This window comes from Nilaparvata lugens, chromosome 1 (genome assembly GCF_014356525.2).
Source record: "Nilaparvata lugens isolate BPH chromosome 1, ASM1435652v1, whole genome shotgun sequence".
Lineage (NCBI taxonomy): Eukaryota > Metazoa > Arthropoda > Insecta > Hemiptera > Delphacidae > Nilaparvata > Nilaparvata lugens.
The window spans coordinates 70,512,618-70,518,617 of record NC_052504.1 but is presented as its reverse complement, the minus strand read 5'-3'; the positions used below and the strand labels follow the sequence as shown (position 1 = coordinate 70,518,617).

General features: G+C 33.4%; 1 protein-coding gene across 3 annotated transcripts in view; it reads left to right on the top strand.

The window, feature by feature from the left end:
* The first annotated feature begins 4,523 nt into the window (after positions 1–4,523).
* Positions 4,524–6,000, top strand: part of LOC120354476 — a 47,057-nt gene continuing 45,580 nt past the window's right edge. For 2 of the 3 annotated variants that reach the window (XR_005573055.1, XM_039441715.1), the window contains exon 1: positions 4,570–4,642. The gene's annotated coding sequence lies outside the window, so the exon portion shown is untranslated. Of the gene's footprint in view, positions 4,643–6,000 lie in introns of all 3 variants that reach the window. The other variant, XM_039441707.1, reaches the window with a different exon arrangement.

The window sequence follows — 6,000 nt, the reverse complement described above, 5'->3', positions numbered from 1 at the left end:
CCACCCAGATGGTATTTGGAGCACTTCAACCGGAATAGAAACGACGTCGGCTTCTTCAGTGGCTTCCTCTTGACAAAGAGCCAAAATGGTGCGGCTGCTCCTTGATAGGCTGCTACCTACTACCACAGGTTCGAGTCTCACTTGTCTGTGCTACACACACAACACTCCATCAGAACATCAGCGATTACTGGCCTGCACAATGACAGCACTGTCAGCATTTATTGAGAAGGGATTATTCATGAGAAATGCTGACAGTTTTTAAGTGAATCTCACTATGGGAAGGCCTCTGCCTACCTTTGGGTCTCTGCTGTGTTCTCACCTCAACCCGGAATGACACGGCGCGCAGCTTTGTTGTTGTTTGCTCCTAATCACAGGCCCTGCTCTGTCTGTCAGTCATTCTGATGCGCGCTGTGGCAGCCGAAAACGGTTCAACTGCTGTCTGGTTCAATGACATTATACTAGGTTATTAATTATTATGTTAGCGCATGATTGTTGCGTAGAAACTGAAAATGCTCAAGACAAAGATAATTTTGCGATTAATGATGACCTGAACTATTTACAGCACTATATCTTCTCTTCAAATGGATTTTGCTGGATCTATGAATTTATAGAATGATGAATCTTATCTCTACTCCTCAAATTGGAAGAAAACTATTGGAAGAATGCTATGTGGCATTCCTCCTTCAACTTGAAAGATACACTTGAAATGAGACTATCATTCCACATTGAAATAAATAGGTAGCATTTTCAGAATCATTTTTGCTTCACATTTTCACATATCCGATGTAGGAATAAGATATAATCTCTACCATATCTGGTTGGACGTATCATAATGATAGCTAATTAAAGTAAAGCATTCCATACAGATTGATGTACAGCAACTTAGTCTATATATGTATTAATATTGTGAATAATGCAATTTAGCTTCTTGTTCAAGTCTATCTCCAGCATAAAGGGATGATGTAACACAGGCGTGTTCACCCTCCACAAGACCATAGACGCACACCACTAATCTAAATTTATAAAGATTTATTGATTCTGAGCCCCCCTCCCCAAAAAAATAATAAACCGCTCTATGATGCAGTATTTATAATGTATGTCCACAATGATTTTTGCTGCCAATCCTTAGTGTCCGAAAAACTCATTTGATGGTAGCAGTAGAGAACGATCAGTCAGCTTGTTCAATAATATTGAAGTGACAGCAGCTAAGCTTCTGTGAGCGATTGAGAGTGTGTGGGAACACAAATAATAATGCAGATGGCTACCGACCTGTCATAAGCGGCATAGAAGGATTGTGTTTGAACAGAGAGCAGAAGCAGAAGCTGATTTGTATTGAGTTGGAGTTCGTTTGAGTTTCTTCGACGACTGTCGATCCTCTTGTCCTTTGTGTGGGCTCCATTCAATGCAAATAGGACTCCTTGTAAGGACTAAATGTAGGCTAGTTATTGTGACTACTTGGCCCTGCCGGCCTTCGTCCTTCGTGTGTGGTCTTCCCCACTTGGACAACCTTTATCGAGGACCCTTAGCAGCCACTGCACCACCCCCCCCCCTCCCACAACTTCCACCAACCACCTCTGCACCAACAAAGACCATCAAGCTTTCTGTGAAGAAGCTGCAAAGCCTCCACTTGCATTCCCATTCCACTTGTGTATTATAATTTCATTCACTTCGTGTTTGTGGGCATCTTGCCTTGATCTCTGTCACACACAAGTATTGGTGTACATAAACGTGAAGGTGTTGGAAATTCAACAGCCAATGCAAGTCACGACATGTACCATAGAACATTATTAATCAGGAAGCATCAGTCACTTTGAAGTGAAAGCAGGAAATCGAATTAAATTATTTTTAACAAGTTTATTCATACACAAAATATACTTTATTAACAATTAAGACAACTTCACCGTCAACCAATTGGAAGTTCTGACTGATGAAGTTCTGAAATGATGAGTGAAGTACCTCAAAGTTTTCACCAAAGAGAAACTGATATGATCCAACATCGTCACATGATTGCTTTCATATTCTTGAATATACAATCAATGTATCTAGAATATATTTTTATCTATCTTTTTCTATTTAGAATGTATATATTCCACATTCCCAGGCTGCTATCTCACTGAACTGTAGATAGAAAATGTGTTAGCATTGAATTTCAACTTTTTGACTGAAAAACGATCATCCTCGAAAACTGAGGTTTTGGAAAAACTGTTAAATCAAGATAAGTTTCGTTAATGAAACTCAAGATCTTAAATGATTAACCACAGAACATCACATTTGCTACCATTCTCCAACAAAACCCAAACTATGTGAGTCGATGCTAGCACGAGTTATGGACCTGAGTGTTGGCTATGAAAGTAATGATTGATTGATGATGAAAATCATCATCAAAAGGAGACATAATGCTTAGAGGATTCTTTGTTCAATAATTCATTTAATTTAATCAAGATTAAATTATATAACATCGATACAGGTAAATGATTAATAAAAAATATGATAATCATTCCATAATAATGACTTATTGAATAGAACCTAGTAATCTTGTAAAGTGATAAAAGCTTAATTGACTTTTCAAAAACTTCATAGGCAGAAATAATGTTGGATAACAAACAATAAGCCGTTCCTGAAGTTGAAGTACTGTGATAAAAACGAGTAGGTAAATAACGTTTGGACAGTGATTGACGGGATCGTTCAATCATTCAACATGACATGACATTCTATTGATAAGTCTTGCTAGTTCTCTCCAGTTCTATTTTCATGGACTACTTCAGCCGATCAACTAAACGCTATAATTTAAGTGATCCCCTAAATATGATTTTACAGCACTGCAGTGAAATGATTTTATAATCAATTTTGCAACAAATAAAAATGTAATCGGCATACATCATGGCATTAGCATGAACATCCGAACATTCAAATGATCAATCAATAATTAGAATAGCCTGATAATTGAAAAAAATAAATGTGGACTATTAAAACATTGAAGTATTCTTGACTAGGAACGTTTCAAATTTGTCCAATTTTGTATTGTGTAGGCTGTTCGGTGCAGGATCTCACCTCTTATAAAAAAATCCCCATTGAAAAACATGAATCGAATAGACGGTAGTTGAATCTTTGAATGATGATTTTATGGCCATGATGAATTAAATATGAGATGAGTTTTTTTTTCTAAGACCATCCCTGTGTGATCATAGCAAGAATTATTATCAAATGATCGTTAAATTGAGAATTTTTATGAAAAGACGTGTCAATAAGCCTCTTATTACAATTCTCCTTGAAACCAAGATTCTATATAATCATGCAAGAGTGAATAATGTTCATTCTTTAAGAGTATTATTGTTCTGAGAGAAAATATTCCAATATGAGATAAGAAAGAGATATAGATTAGATACTGAATTGGAGTTTACTCGAAGGAGAATGTAAGGTTCCATCCAGGCTGTACACAGAAAAACCACTCCAAGACACACTCTCGTGGTAATGGGATGCCTTGGATTGGAGAGTGGGAGAGATGAAAAACAAGGAACAAATCACACACACACACACACACACACACAACACACACACACACACACACACATATATATATATATATATATATATGAGATTAATAATTGACTTCAAGTTGGAACCGAGCCTATCTCGCCACCAAATAATGCAATATTCCACGTTTCAACTATGAGCGACAGGCAGTCAGCATAAAATCTATCAAAGCTCCAAGTCGAGTTTTGAATACGTCATCATGTTACTACGATAGTAAATTGTACGCTTTCTTAATGCTACATGATAGTACATTGGATTATTCCATAACATCTACGCTAATGGAAGTTTTGGATAAATTAAAAGAGATTAAAAGTTTGTTCGTTTGTTTACATCAGAGGATTCAGCACTAAAGTTTCATCAAAATCATTGAATTTTAGAATTAGGGATTTTGCCATTGTAGTTGATAAAATGCTCACTTGAGCGTTGAAGGCTGTTCCCCATTTGGATTTTTCTCGTGAGACTGAAAATTGATTGCGAAATCATATGTTCGGCAAAAATTTGCTAATTGTTATTTTTTATCATAGACCTAAATTATTTTATGATCAATTTGAAATAATGATATTCCTTACATCCACTGCACCTGTAATAATAATTTACACCACAGAATATAAATAATAAAGAAAATAATATTGGTATTGTAGAGTTGACTTACTATAATAATAAAATTATCATGATTGTTATGAATGACAGAATTGAATTATGGCCGTCTCTACTGAAGGCAACTATTTTTTCAGCTGATGAAAATGTGTGCATGCATGCATTATGAAAAATTATAATATGTAATGTATCCATTAAAACAATTTTTTTGATCAAAATTGAAATTTTATTTCAAATTATTGAACAAAAAATAGATTTTTTTTTAAATTAGCATCTTATCAAAATAGAATTATAATAAATTAGGTCATGAATAGAGTTGGCTATGCTATGGTTTTGCTAAATTTTATGTTTTTTTTATATCGTGGGAGTACTATAATGAAACAATACTACTCAAAGAATAAGAAGAATAATCTTATTGTGGTCGAACGAAATGGAAATGTTTATTTCAAATTCATTCCGTTTGCAAATCGGTTACAGATTGAATCAGTACAGGTAGACATTTAATTTAAAGGTGAGTGTATCAACTTATTAACTCATAATTCAAATTATAGTTGAAATTCATAGTTCAAATTCATAATTTAAATTCATGATTCAAATTCATAATTCAAATTTAAATCCATAATTCAAATTCATAACCCAAGTTCATAATAATTGAGAAAATGCATAGTACTAGGAATAATGAATAATATGGAAATATGTTATTGAGTTTTGTTTTTTAGTAATGCAATTACAATTACAATAATGTTGACTGTATAATGGCAAATGATCATAATGAGTAAAATATCATTAGTATGTTATTCATTTAGGAGACGCAAAGAAATTAAGAAGCCTGAGTAACTTAATTTTGCGTTGGAAAATTTGATAATATCGATATATGTTTTATTCATTTTCATTATCATTTCAGCAAACTTTAGAAATCCCAATGCAAATGAATTGTGATTATTCCTTCCAATCTCCTCTATTTATTTTAAACTTGTTACCAAATTCCGTTTCAACTTTTCATTGAATAGAAACGGTGTGAACAGTAATTTGCCTTTGACTTTAGCGGTAATGATGAGAGGAAGGGAAAAACTCATTTCTATCTTGATAAGTGACATTTCACAAAACGATCAAAAAATGTATTAAGTAAAGGTATTGATGTTGTGGATTTAAATTTTTTCTGCACCTCAACTATAATTATTGTTATACAATATTGTTGTAGATAATTTGAAATTGTTGAACATAATTTTGTTATAATAGTTCATACGATTTTTTTTAGCTGGCAAGAGTGGCAATACATACTAAAATTTTTCTCAAAAGAAAGTTGGTTATTCAATTTATAATTGGAATACAATTTTATGACTAATTAAAATGGTAGAAACAAAAATCGATTATTTAGTTTCAAACCATTTCAAAGATATCAACATTATACACATATATTATCACATATCAACATAGCAATAGATCAAGCAAAAATATGAGAAAGTATTTCTGATTTTATTTTGAAGAGTTTTGAAAATATGTTAGCCTACCATAAGTGTTTACTAACACTTAAATTTGTGGGTTAGCCTACCAAAGTTTGTTTTTCAAAATACGATGCTCAGTTCTATAAACCTCATCAATCATGATCATAATAGTGTTCTATTCAGCTCAAAATAAACGTAACACTTGCCAAATTACCAACAATGACTAAAGTGAAAGTACATTAAATGATTTAAGTAAATTAATAATATTTTCATTTATTGATCCGCTTTATTAATAATTCATGAGTTATTGATATATCTTTAGCCTGATGGCTTGAAAAAACTTTTTCTCATTGATCTTCAACGCTTTTTTTGACTTGAGCCTTGCGGGCGCACAGCACTTGGAATCGCATGATGGCGATGGCGA